The sequence below is a fragment of the Callorhinus ursinus genome, unplaced genomic scaffold (genome assembly GCF_003265705.2).
Source record: "Callorhinus ursinus isolate GAN/ISIS: 27379988/994484 unplaced genomic scaffold, GSC_fseal_2.0 scaffold35, whole genome shotgun sequence".
In the NCBI taxonomy this organism is placed as follows: Eukaryota; Metazoa; Chordata; class Mammalia; order Carnivora; family Otariidae; genus Callorhinus; species Callorhinus ursinus.
The window spans coordinates 6,607,103-6,620,818 of record NW_027397097.1 but is presented as its reverse complement, the minus strand read 5'-3'; the positions used below and the strand labels follow the sequence as shown (position 1 = coordinate 6,620,818).

Here is a 13,716-nt window from a genome sequence, read left to right as displayed (position 1 = left end):
GTATCTTGGGGTATAAATGGAATCAGAGTAAGACAGCAGTTGTGTGCCTGGGCCAAAAGATACGTATGTTTTTATTTTTTAGATTTCTTTTGATTCAGTAGATATAATTATTAAGAACTGTCTATGTGGGAGGCTTCAACTGGGTACTGAGGAAATAGAAATGAATGAAACATTCTCTAACCAAAGGGACTTCTGGCTGGAGATAAAAGACACCTGCGGTAAATTTTCATGAGGTGCTCTAAGATCCTAAAGGAGGAGGACTTACTCAAGCCTTTGGGCAGGACCATAGCAGAGATGGCAAATTAGAAATAACACCTGAAGATTAAAAGTTTGCCAGGAAACAAAGGGGGATAATGAGAGATAAGGCTGTTCCAATCAGAGGTGGCAGCATGAACAAAGGCAAGGAGGCTTAGAGTAGTACTTGGTACTTAAAGCACTCAACAAATAAGAGATAAATTCCTTAGAATTCAATGCTGGGATGTTGGTCCTTTTCTGGGGGAGATGGTAAGAGTATTTTGTTTGTTAGGATTGGTGACAATATATAAGGCTGGAGTATTTTTTTTATTTATATTTTTCCTCCACCATTTTTTAAAACTTAGGGTATAATGTTGCAAATGGCAAGATTTCATTCTTTTTAAATATTTATTTATTTATTTTTAAGATTTTATTTATTTATTTGACAGAGAGAGACACAGCGAGAGAGGGAACACAAGCAGGGGGAGTGGGAGAGGGAGAAGCAGGCTTCCCGCAGAGCAGGGAGCCCGATGCGGGACTCGATCCCAGGACCCTGGGATCATGACCTCAGCCGAAGGCAGACGCTTAACGAGTGAGCCACCCAGGCGCCCCTCATTCTTTTTTTATGGCTGAATAGTATTCTGTTGTATGTATTGCATCACATTTTCTTTATCCATTCATCTTTCAGTGGACACTTAGGTTGTTTCCATATCTTGACTATTGTAAATAATGCTTCACTGAACATGTTGGCGGGGGGACATATATCTTTTCAAATGAGTGTTTTTACTTTCTTTGTATAAATACCAGAAGTGGAATTGCTGGACCATATAGTAGTTCTATTTTCAGTTTTTTGAAGAACATTCATACTGTTTTCCATAGTGGCTATACTACTTTCCATGCCCGCCAGCAGTACACAAGGGTCCCCTTTTCACCACATCCACAGCAACACTTGTTATTTTTTGTCTTCAAAAAAGTCATTCTAACAGCTGTGAGGTGATATGTCATTGTGATTTTGATTTGCATTTCCCTCATGATTGGTGGTGATAGGCTGTGTTTTTAAAAAAATAATTTATAGGGGCGCCTGGGTTAAGCGTCTGCCTTCGGCTCAGGTCATGGTCCCAGGGTCCTGGGATCAAGCCCCACATCGGGCTCCCTGCTCGATGGGGAACCTGCTTCTCCCTCTCCCGCTCCCCCTGCTTGTATTCCCTGTCCCACTTTCTGTCAAATAAATAAATCTTAAAAAAAATGAAAAATAATTTATATATGGGAAGAAAATGTAGAAGCAACAGATAACTGAAATAAATAGGTATCATTTGTTTTACTGTACAGCATTTTGTGTTCTCCAATTTATGAGTCTTTCTGGGGGCAAAGATGCTATCCCCTAAAGCAGATAAAAATGTATCTTAAACAGTTGTTTTTCATACTGCCCTGCTTCCGGAACACTGTCAGTGACCTAGCTTTCACCAACACCACACTTGGATTTAGGACTTAATGACATGAGAGAGAAAGTAATGGGGAGCTGACTTTCTGCCTTTGGTGGCAGAGGCAGTCGCATCAGCCTGCAAGTGTGAGTCTCTGGCACAGAAGTGGTATTGATGCTAGTGGCTCTTGCACTGAGGTTTGCCCTGTCAGAAGTGGCAGTGCTACCCATTTTAGCATCTGATGATCAGAAGTAATGGCGGTCATTTCCTCATTGAATTGGGTCATCAGTGTGTTGTGCTTTGTGTTGGATTCGGTGTAGAGGTAATAGAAAAAGTAGAGTCAAAGATGAATCACATTTTTGGCTAAGTAACTGAAAGAGTTGAATTGCTATTTACTGACGGGGGCAACTGAAGAAGGAACAAATTTGGACTTGTTAAATCTGTCAGTGACACAGCTTTGTTTTCTGTTATATTTAAAAATGTGTTGCTGCTGCTGCTGCTTCTCCTCTTCCTCCTCCTCTTCCTCCTCCACCTCCACCTCCTCCTCTTCCTCCTCCTCCTCTTCCTCCTCCACCTCTTCCTCCTCCACCTCCACCTCCTCCACCTCTTCCTCCTCCTCTTCCTCCTCCACCTCTTCCTCCTCCACCTCTTCCTCCTCCTCCACCTCTTCCTCCACCTCCTCCTCCTCCTCCTTTAGATGCTTTGCTTCTTGAAAGTAAGAAGTAAGTTTCCTCATGTTTGCATCCCTCAACGCTAGCACTGTGTCTGGCATGTAGAACATATTTAGTAAATAATGAATGAATGATGAGATTATTTGCTGTTTCCTTGAATGACTAGACTATTTACTCTTTGCTAAACAGAGTGCATACTTTTTCCTCTTTTGAGTCTTTGCTTTTCCGGTTCCCTTAAGGGAATTCTCTGCCCTTATCCCCCATCTTCAATACCTCTATGTATAAAAATTCTGCTTCTTTAATTCCCAACCCAAATACTGTCTCCTCTACAAAACTTCCCCCATCTCTACAAATGTAATTACTGTCTCCCTTCTCTGTACTTTTTTTGGCCTTGTTTGAACTTCAAGTACATTTTGATTTACTTGCTTTGAATTGCTGCTGATAGTTTTGCCCCTTTTTCCATATCCATCCCGCCATTGCTTATTTCTTTTCTTGAAGTATTTTTGTAAGCTATTATTATTTATTTATTTTATACTTCACCTCATTTCATAGTCGTTTATAGGCAACTGGCCCTGCCATCTGATTACAAGAAAGAATGGTGTGTTAGATGACTACTTTATAAGCAAAGTCATCATTGTTGACTGACTTCCTCTTACGTTTAACTGGTGATATGGGAAGATTTAATTCTCATACAGTAAATGTATTGTTCTTAAGAATTATTTGCAGTTGCAAAAGAATCAAATAAAAACAAACTTTTTCAAATCCTATGGGCACTATAATCACTAGACATAAGCCATTAGGTTGAAACCTATAGTGTCTAAACAAAATTTGCTAATTATTACCAATCATTAGCCTTTATATAGTGTTATCCGGGATTGCAAACTCATATGCCTATACAAGCCAGGTGAGTAACCTAAAAGGGCCTGGTCGAGCCTAAGGTGACTACACAGATAAAACATTACTGGTCAAGGTCCATGGCTCAGAAGGATAACTTGTGAATTATTTACTTTGTAAACCAAAGGACTGTATAACAGCAAGGAGTAATTGCACTTAAAACAAGTTAACTGCTAACTTGTGTAAACTTAGGCAAGTTTTTTGATATCTCTAAGATTTAATTTCTTTCTTTGAATATACAGTTTTTTCTCTGAAGTAACTTCTCCCTCATTTGGTTCTGCTTTTTCATTTCTTTAGCAAATAGTTTCTTCCTTGATTATAAGTTTGATTATTAGCCCTCGGTAATAAAGCTTCCTTGATTATTAGTCCTTAGTAACAAATAGAATGCTGGCTTCTCACCAGTATGCCTCATTTTCATGAGTCTTGTGTTTTAGAAGGGAGGGAGGCAGCCAAGCTTAGCCAGGCTCCCTGTAGTAGCACCCACCATTGAAAGAGGCTCTCTAGGAGTGAGACAGCTAGACAGCCTTTTATAACCAAACCAGCATCTGGTTTTGGGAGAACTGAAATCTATAATAGAACATACCTGAATTTGATCTTTCCTGCTGAAGATGCTAGCGGTCCTGCCTTATATTGTATGTTAATGTTTTATTGTTTCTTCTACCTTATTTATTTTGTTTATTCATTTTTCTAGTGTGGGACTTTTTAGTTTTATATATGCTAGCCTCCATTGTTAGTGGTGATTAGTGGAGACATAGACCATTTCTAGGTTGTCTTTAATCCCTGAGGCCTAATGTGGGCGAGGGTACATGGTAGATGTTTGATAAATGTTTGAAGAGATAGCATATTTATTGGATTTGCAGGTGATAAAGACTGGAAGGGAAAAGTACAATGCTAGATGGCAGAGAGAGAGCAAGCAAGAGAGCTTGCAAAGATGGGTTGAAGCCAACAAGATGCAATTTAAGGAGGATGACAGAAGAGTTCTACATTTTAAGTCTCAAAGAAATGGTAACATATGGGCAGGCTGGAGGAGAACTAGCATGATGCTATTCTTACAAAAATGGTGGTTTTGGCTGCCTAAGCTCAATGTCAGCCAAAGACATTGCAGTGGCTAAAAACTAATGCAACTTCAGACTAAATTACTGGAAGTAAGTAGAGTTAGAGGAGATGATAGTTAACTATGTTCTGAAGGAGACAGACTGCACTTAGAGTGTCATGTTCCCCATAGGGTACCAGGTAGTAAGAGGGTCATGGCAAACAGAACTATGTTTAGTGGAAGGTGCCCTAGATCACCACTACTCAAAGTGGAGTCTGAACTGTTCTCAATCTACAATGAAGTAAGCATAAAAATTGAGAGTGTTTAGAAACTTTTATAGCAATTTGATGGAATAATTTAATGTCTAATGAATCTAGTAAAAAATAAAATGAACTTTATCTTGTATGTCCTTTATTTTGCTTGATACTTTTTTATTTTATTTTAATACATTTTATTTTTAGAGCAGTTTTAGGCTTAGAGAAGAATTGACCAGGAAGTCCAAAGAGCTCCCATATACTCTGTCTCTACCACTCCCCCTTGCACTTTGTCAATTATCAACATCCTACATTAGTGTGGTACAATTGATGAACCAATATTGACACATTATTACTAACTGAAGTCCATAGTTTATATTAGGGTTCACTCTTTGTGTTGTACAGTTCTGTGGGTTTTGACATACATAATGTTATGTATCCACCATATAGTATCGTGTAGAATAGTTTCACTGCCTTAAAATGCCCTATGTTCCACCTCTTTATCCTTACTCCACCCCACTTCTGAACTCCTCACAACCACAGATATTTTTGCTGCTGCTATAGTTTTGCATTTTCCAGAATATCATACTTTTCAGAGTAGCTCTTTACTTGATACTTTTCCACTTAGGGTTTTTCTGTGTCTTTTGTGGTTTGATAGTTCATTTCTTTTTATTGCTGAATAGCACACCATTGTATGGATGTTTGTTTACCCATTCATCTATTGAAGGATATCTTCGTTGCTTATATATTTTGGCAATTATAAATAAGGCTGCAATAACTATTTGTGGGTAGGATTTTGTGTGGACATAAATTTTCAATGCACTTGAATAAATACCTAGGAGTGCAATTGCTGGATTATATGGTAAACCTATATTTAGCTTTATAAGAAACTGCCAAACTGTCTCCCAAAGTGGCTGTACCGTTTTGCATTCCCATCAGCAGTGAATGAGGATTCTGCTGCATATACTCACCCACATTTGGTGTTATCAGTGTTTTGGATTTTAGCCATTCTAATAGGTATGTAGTTGTACTTCATTATTATCCCTAATGACATATGATATTGATTATCTCTTCATATTCTCTGTATCTTTTTTGGTTTGCTGTCTGTTCAGATCTTTTGTCCATTTTTTGATTGGGTTGTTTGTTTTCTTGCTGTTGAGATTTAAGAGTTTTTTGTACATTTTGGATACAAGTTCTTTTTTGTTTGCTTCAAATTTTTAGTTAAATTCTAGTTAGTTAACACATTGTGTAATACTGGTTTCAGAAGTAGAATTTAGTGATTCATCACTTACAAATAACACTCAGTGCTCATCATAACAAGTGCCCTCCTTAATACCCATCACCCATTTAGCCCATCCCCTACCCACCTCCTTCTGTCAACCCTCAGGTTGTTCTCTATAGTTAAGAGTCTTTTATGGTTTGCTTCCCTGTCTCTCTTTTTTTCCTTCTCATATGTTCATCTGTTTTGTTTCTTAAATCCCACATATGAATGAATGAAATATGGTATTTGTCTTTCTCTGACTTATTTTGCTTAGCATAATACACTGTGGCTTTATCCACATCACTGAAAATGGCAAGATTTCGATCTTTTTGATGGCTGAGGAATAGTCCATCATGTATGTGTATGTGTGTGTGTGTGTGTGTGTGTGTATACGTATACATATACACACATATACATATGCAGATACACACACATAACCACGTCTTCTTTACCCATTCTTTACCCATGGACATTTGGGCTCTTTCCATAGTTTGGCTATTGTTGATAATGCTGCTATAAAGGTGCATGAATCCCTTTGAATCTGTATTTTTGTATCCTTTGTGTAAATACCTAGTAGTACAATTTCTGTCATAGGGTAGTTCTATTTTTAACTTTTTGAGGAACCTCCATACTGTTTTCCAGAGTGGCTGCACCAGCTTGCATTCCCACCAGCAGTGTAAGAGGGTTCCCCTTTCTCTGCATTCCTTGCCAACATCTGTTGTTTGGGTACAAGTTCTTTATCAGATATGTGTTTTGCCAATATTTTCTCAAGTCTATGACTTGTCTTTTCATTCTCTTAATAGTATCTTTTGCAGAACAGAAGTTCTACATTTTAATGAAGTTCAATTTACCAACTTGTTCTTTTATGGATCGTGATTTTGCTGTTGTATCTAAAGTCATAACCAAACTAAGGTCATCTAGATCTCTTATGTTATCTTATATACATTTTATAGTTTTTCAGTTTACATTTATGTCTCTGATACACCTTGAGTTAATTTTTGTGTAAAGTGAAAAGTCTGTGTCCAGACCAATTTTTTTTGCATGTCTTGTTATTCTAGCACCGTTTATTGAAAAGACTACTCTTTCTTCATTAAATTTACTTTGCTTTTTGCTGGAGATCCGTTGACTGTATTTGTGTAGGTCTATTTCAGACTCTCTATTCTGTTTCAATGATCTTTTTGTCTATCCTTTTGCCAATGCCATACTGCCTTGATCACTGTAGCTTTATAGTAGGTCTTGAAATCAGGTAATGTTAGTCCTCTATATAGATGGATATCCACATAGCTATAGTTACATCCATAAAGATATATTGCTTATGCCACATTTCAGACCAACTGAGTCAAAATCTCTGCTAGGACTTCAGTATATATTTTTAACATTTCCCAGGTATTTTGATACAAAGGGAGAGTTGAAAACCATCATACTAAAACTGTAAACTCCTTGAAGGTGTGGTCCTGTTCACTGATGTGTCCATCCCTGGTGGGTTATACAAGGTGCTTCAATAGTTATTGAATGACCAGGTGATTAATAGAACTGGGAGTATCTATCCTGGAGAAGAGAAAAAGTGCAGGGGCTTGATAGATTACCATAACACGTACCCGAAAGCCTTTAATATTTGCCCTGAAGAATGTTTTCTGAGTGCTCCAGGAGGCAGAATTGGAAGTTTACAGAGAAGTACCTGGCTGAATGTTAGGAAGCATGGTCTGTTTCCAAGGGAGCTCTCTGTTCCTACATGTATTTCAGCAGAATGTGGAAAACCATCTGTAAGAGGGGGGGATGCTGGATGAGGTGGAAAGTTGGGTAAGATCAGATGCTATGATTATTGAAGGTTACTTTGAAAAACTATGTCCAAGGCAGAGGACTGTTTCTGCCTTTCATCCACTCTGTATAAGTTGAGAGGAGGGTGTGGGGTCAAAAGAACATCCTAAAACTACTTTGAATCTGAGTTCTAATAGTGCAGCAGGTCCCCCACTCTGTGTTATTGACCAAATCTCTCTATAATGTGAATGTCTTTAAGAAATTCCCTGTCCCCTCCACCAAATTTGGGACTTCTTGTAATTGGACTAGCATGGGTACTCAGGGTCTGGGAAAGATGAAAGATACTTAACAGAAGAGTTCTTTCTGTCCTCATTGGAGTTCTTCCCTTACATCCTTCTACAGTTAAATGATTTGGGCACATTGAATGGAGATGGAGACATCTGGCAGGAGAAATGGATAAAAACCATAAAATTTCCCTCTAGCACACTTAAATCATTGATCAGGCATAATGCTGGTTACCTGCTCTTTGCTGGCAGCAGGGACAGGGGTATGGCAGATGACTAACATGGCAGAGAGAAATAAAGCATAGCTTTAGGAGTCCGATGAAAGTTGGGACAACTTGGCTATTTTCCAGCTGTGTGGTCTTAGGAAAGTTACTGCCCTCATTCACCCATTACATTCTGTCTTTCACCAAGTTCTGCTGCTGCTTTTGAGCTGTATCTTTAGAATATGCCTGTTTTGTTTTGGCTCATCTTCCAATATATTCGTCTAAATCATTACCATCTTCTCTTGCCTGGAGTTTGTAAGAATCTACTAACTTGTTTTCTTGTTTTCCACCATTCTCCCCTTTATTCTCCATTCAGCAGTTAGTGATCTTGCAAAGATGTAAATTAGATCTTGTCATTCTGCTTAAAATCTTCCAAAGCCTTTCGATTGTTAAAACTTAAAACCCAAACTCCTAGCTCTGACCTGGAAGAGACCTTGCATAATCTGACTCCTGCCATATGTCTCAAGAGCAGGGTATAGAGGGGAAGTTGGTGGGACAATATTATTTCTTAGGGAGCATTTGGATATGTGTGAAGGTGGGATTTTTTGTTGTTGTTGTTAAATTATTGAGGGGGCACTAGTGGGATTTAAGGGGGTCTGGGCCAGGGTTGGTGAATGTCCTGTAATGTGTTGTTCAGCTCTGGGCTCATTATAATGCCTGATTCACAGTATGTGCTTAAGAAATACTTATTGTATGAAACCACATTCTTCCTGGACCTCAGTTTTGACATGTGATTTGGTAGAGAGCCTACTTCATAAGGTTGTGGTGAGATAGACATAACGTTTCGTAAAACACCTGGGACACAATAGCACTTAATAAATGGTAGCTGGTGCTGGGCTTTCTTTGCTTAGAAGCAGCTATAAGTGCCCACCTAAAGTTTTCCCTAGGACGTTAGACCCCTTTGTTGGGGTGGAGGGCTGGGTGCATCTTTTTACCTGAAGGTTAAACTGATAAAATCCTGGGTTTGACCTGAGTTGCCCTGGAGTCCAGACAGCTGCCGAAACTAAGGCACAGAGGGTGTCTGGTTCTCTTCCTTGACTCTGGGGCTCACCGAGGACTCTGACAGGCCCTGGAAAGCCTGGCCCCAGTGAGAAATTACCTCCTGCTGGAGACTAGGTGGGGGAGAATAGCTGAGACGGTGCGAAGGTAGTAGTCTCCCCGCCCTCAGAGCTTTGGGGAAAGGAGAAGCGCGGTTTCCTCCCGCCTCCCTCCCTCCCTTCTTCCCCCGCCCCTTCTGTTTCGCCAACCCCGAAGCTGCGCCTTTGCTGCGCCCTGCGAGGGCGGGAGCGTGCTGCACCGGGAGCGGGAGCAGGGGCGGCTGAGCTGCTGGGAGCCCGGCCCCAGCTGAGTAGAGCGGCGCGGGTGGAGCCAGGGCGTTGTGCGGCTGGCTGGGCGGGAGAGGTGCGGCTCTGCGACAAAAACAGTCGCCAGAGATGCCGGGGCCAGCTCCCCCCACCAGGTAATACTGGGCCCACCCTGGGGCGCGCCCAGTTGGGCGCTGCTGGGGAGGGGGAGGGGTCTCCGCCGGCTTCCGGGGAGTGGTGCCGCGCTGTCCGGTAGATTTAGGGTCTTTCCTTAAAGAGACCTTAAGTGAGAGAAGGGGCTGAACCCTCAGATGAGCCGGCCTACGGCTAGGCCAGCACCTGGAATCAGAGCTCTGGCTAGGGAAGGTTGTGAAGGAGAAGCTGGTTTTGGGGGGAACAGCTGTGTCTCAGGAGCCGTTCTCGTTTGCTAACATCCTTTTGCTTGGGGGTTAGGGTGATGCTTTCCTCTGTCTTGGCTTAGCTGCCGGCCTGCTGGGACCGTTGGGGGTTTTCTCTTGGTGCTGGGGAGGGGCATTATATTATAAGTGACCTGTTAAGAGGAGGAGTAAACCAGGAGATCGGAGACCTAAGGAAGCTGGTACCGTTCGGGCAGCCTCTGTGGGCCTCAGTTTCCTTATCTGTGCAATGAGGAGCTTGATATTCTGTTTGTAACTCTGGCTTCCCCAGACTATCAAACGGCCTTTTGGAAAGGTGAGCTGGTTAAAGCCCTAGAATGGGCTGCAGAGATGTTCCCTTCAATAATGTAGGAGACAGGGGAACTTGAGAAGCAGACCTTTGTATCCTGTCCCCCAGCAGCCTTTTGGACGGCATCTTGCTGGTCTGCTGAGGACCCAGACACTTAATGGACAAGGCAGAGGTTGAAAATGCTGATTATTTTGTTGTTGAGTGTAGATATGTTGGGTGTAGGGAGTTGGGGTTGGAAAGAAACAGGTCAAGGCATGTTAATGATTTTTCTCTGAACTGGCCAATGATTTGATACTTGGGTGTAAAGCTGCTTTAAACTAGGCTGTCTTCTCTGGAGCCCCCTCCTTACTCAGCCTAGTTAATGACAGACCTTGGGGGCTGTGTAATGTCTTACTCACTATAATTCTTTCCTTCTTATCATCTGGGACCAAGAAACACATGTTAGGCCTGATACTACTAACCTACCTTGATTATTTTGATCTCCTTCCTCCCCAGAGTTTTTCTGTGATTCCCCTCTTTGTCTTCTCCCCATTTTTCTACTTCTTACTCCTGATCATTTTTCCTTTTCCCTTACCCATCTTTTCTCCCACCCTCCACTTTCTTCCTTCTTCCTGCTCTCCTCATACTTCCCTTTCTTATCCTTTCCCCTCCATAATTAGTTTTTCCTTCCCTCTCTCGGGTCCTTCTCCTCTTGGTTAGGCTTTCTTCTCTTTTCCTTTTAGAATTGTTGGTTAAGGGGCGCCTGGCTGGCTTAGTTGGTGGAACATGGGACTCGTGATCTCGGGGTTGTAAGTTTGAGCCCTGTGTTAGGTGTAGAGATTACTTAAAAATAAAATCTTAAAAAAGAAATACAGGAAATAGAATTGTTGGTTAAGCTTTCTCATTATTAATAGGTTTGTAGGAACCTTCGTTGGGGTGTTTGTGAGGTCCAAAAACTGTGTTTCCTACCTAACTCCCTTACTTTTAGCTTTCATCTACAAATTCTGTCTTCCCCAAGTGCCAGTCTCTTTCCTTACTTCCTCTGTGTCTTGCTTTGGGCCTGTCAGTAAGCAATCTTTCTTCCAGGATTTGACCCCCACTTCCTTTGCAGAGGGGAGGAGGCAGTGGAGGGCAGTAGGAGTAAGCAAGATGAGAAGTGGAGAGCTTGAAGACTAGAGTGAGAGAAGAGGAAGCTGGGCAGAGGCCCAGACTGTCTTTTGTGAGACAAGTGACTAGGAACAAGAACTCTATGGCAGCTTTGAAGTGTTGCTTACCTGGAGGAAAAGAGGTGACTTGTGAGCCTATGGAAGAAGAGGGGAGAGTAGGGATGGGGTAGAGGGAGAGAAGGTGGAGGGATCTTTGGAGAAGAGGGTGGATGGGCAAGATAGGGTTATTTGGGAGTAGAGGTATAGGTGTGGTGGGAAAGACTACAGTCTAGGAAAGAGGACCATATAGATTAATTTCTTTCCCTCTGAAGCCTGGCTTTTTGGACGGGTTTGTTTCCACTCAACTAACTTTTCTTGAGCAGTGTCCTCAAAGTGGGAGAGTGAGAGAAGCAGAGATAAGAAGACAAATTGCTGTTTTCCTGGCACTCACTTTCCAGACTGTTACGTGGAATGCACATGTATACAAAAAGCATTGAATATGACATCCATCATCACACATTCTCTGGATCACCTATTCTGTTAGTTATGGTGCCAGGTGCTGGGGATTCAAAGATGGAAGTTGGACTCAGTTGCTACCTTCCATTGCAAGTCAAGGAGTATGGGCATCTGTAACCTTATATGTCAAGTATATGTGATAGAAGCACAAGGGGCTGTGATAACACAGAAGGAGGAAATTTTTTAATCAGCAAGTCAGTGGCAGAGCTGGGGCCTAAATTCAAGTCTTCTCTAAAGGTGGGATCTGTTCTCTTATGCCATGTTCTCTTCTGACCCTGTGTATGCATATAGTGTACAGAGAGTTTTCTTATATTTTTCATCTATGTGGGGCTGGACTCAAGGTATTACTGAGATGAAAACAGAGCAGTTCCATGTGGTAGGTCACTGTGCCATGGCCAAACCCTCATTACCTTGGAAGGGAAATTGACTTGGTCCCTGTTAATTTCTCCTGGCTCTAGGCCACTTGGATGAGCTTCCTCTATAAGTCATTTACTCTCTTCGTCCCTTTCCACTCCCCTTTATTTTCTTAAATTCAATTTCTGGTAGGCTGTAGAGTCCAGATGGTGCTAGGCTAGGCATTTCACTTCCATTGGCCTCTGTAAAATAGGGATTTAACACCTCATAGAGTTGATGAAGATCAAATGAAATAATGAATGTGTGAAACTAATTTGTAAAGTGTGAAGTGCTCTACAGATGTTACTGTGGTTGTTCCTGAATACATTTGCAGCCGTGAAAAATGCTCAGATGCTGTAGCATAAAAGAAATGCCTAGGTGGCGCCTGGGTGGCTTAGTTGGTTAAGCGGCTGCCTTGGGTTCAGGTCATGATCCCAGGATCCTGGGATCCAGCCAAGCCTGCATGGCACTCCCCGCTCAGTGGGGAGTCTGCTTCTCCCTTTGCCTCTCCTCCTTGCTCTTGCTCTCTATCTTTCTCAAATAAATAAAATTAGGGGCGCCTGGGTGGCTCAGTCGTTAAGCATCTGCCTTCGGCTCAGGTCCTTGGATCGAGCCCTGCATTGGACTCCCTGCTAAGCAGGAAGCCTGCTTCTCCCTCTCCCACTCCCCTTGCTTGTGTCTCCTCTCTCGCTATGTCTCTCTTTGTCAAATAAATAAATAAAATCTTAAAAAGATATATTTAATAATTAAAAAATGCCTAGGGTTGCTCACTGATCAATTTAAAACGAGGCTCAATCCTTAATAATAAAGGAAAAGGAGGGAGTTAGAACAAGGATGATTTAGAGACTGGTAATTGAACCCCATGCTAAAAACTGAGTTCAAGAGGTATAATGACTTCTTTTAGGTCAAACAAATAGTAGGTGGCAAGTATAACATTATTTTTGGTGGTACCTTGTGTTATAGCAAAGAAGAAAAGGAGGAAGGGGGAGGGATTTAAAAGCATCCTGACCTCAGTTCAAATTTTGGTTCCACCACCTACTAGCTGCTTGGTTTTTAATCTTTCTAAACTTCATATATAAAATGGAATGTATTTACACCTACTTGGAAGAGTTATTATAAAGCTTAAAAATAATTATATAAAAATATATCTAGTAGGCACTGAAAGCTATTCTTAAAAAAAAAAATCTTAAATTCTTAAGAAAGTTTTCCTTGACTCCTATGCTATTAAGGGCCCCTCTTTGGGATTCATGAAACACTCGTGTTTTTCCTCTCACCATTCACAGTGGCAGTTACCATGTCATACCGTCATTGTGGTTTATGAATCTGCCTATCCCATTAGTATGTGACTGTTTTGAGGCTAGAGACAGGGTCTAGTAAATCTTGGTGTCTACTGTTGCTGAGCCCTGTTTCGTTGCTAGGTATACACTGGTAAACACAAAAGACTTAGTTGCTTCTTTGTGAAGCTTACTGTTTATTGCTGGAGATGTATAATAAATAAGCAAATATGATTCATGATAGATGCTGTGAAAACCAAGAGTTTCGTTTGTTCATTTTAGGTTTAGATACAAGAAATGCAGGCAGAATTGTCTAACAGATGGATT

At 41.3% G+C, this 13,716-nt stretch overlaps 1 protein-coding gene across 5 annotated transcripts in view; it reads left to right on the top strand.

The window, feature by feature from the left end:
* PAK1 (p21 (RAC1) activated kinase 1) overlaps window positions 1–13,716 on the top strand; it is a 149,724-nt gene that overhangs the window by 50,576 nt on the left and 85,432 nt on the right. For 2 of the 5 annotated variants that reach the window (XM_025894267.2, XM_025894266.2), the window contains exon 1: window positions 9,339–9,532. The exons of 2 other annotated variants lie outside the window; for them this stretch is intronic. The gene's annotated coding sequence lies outside the window, so the exon portion shown is untranslated. Of the gene's footprint in view, window positions 1–9,337; window positions 9,533–13,716 lie in introns of those variants that run through there. One more of the 5 variants, XM_025894269.2, reaches the window with a different exon arrangement.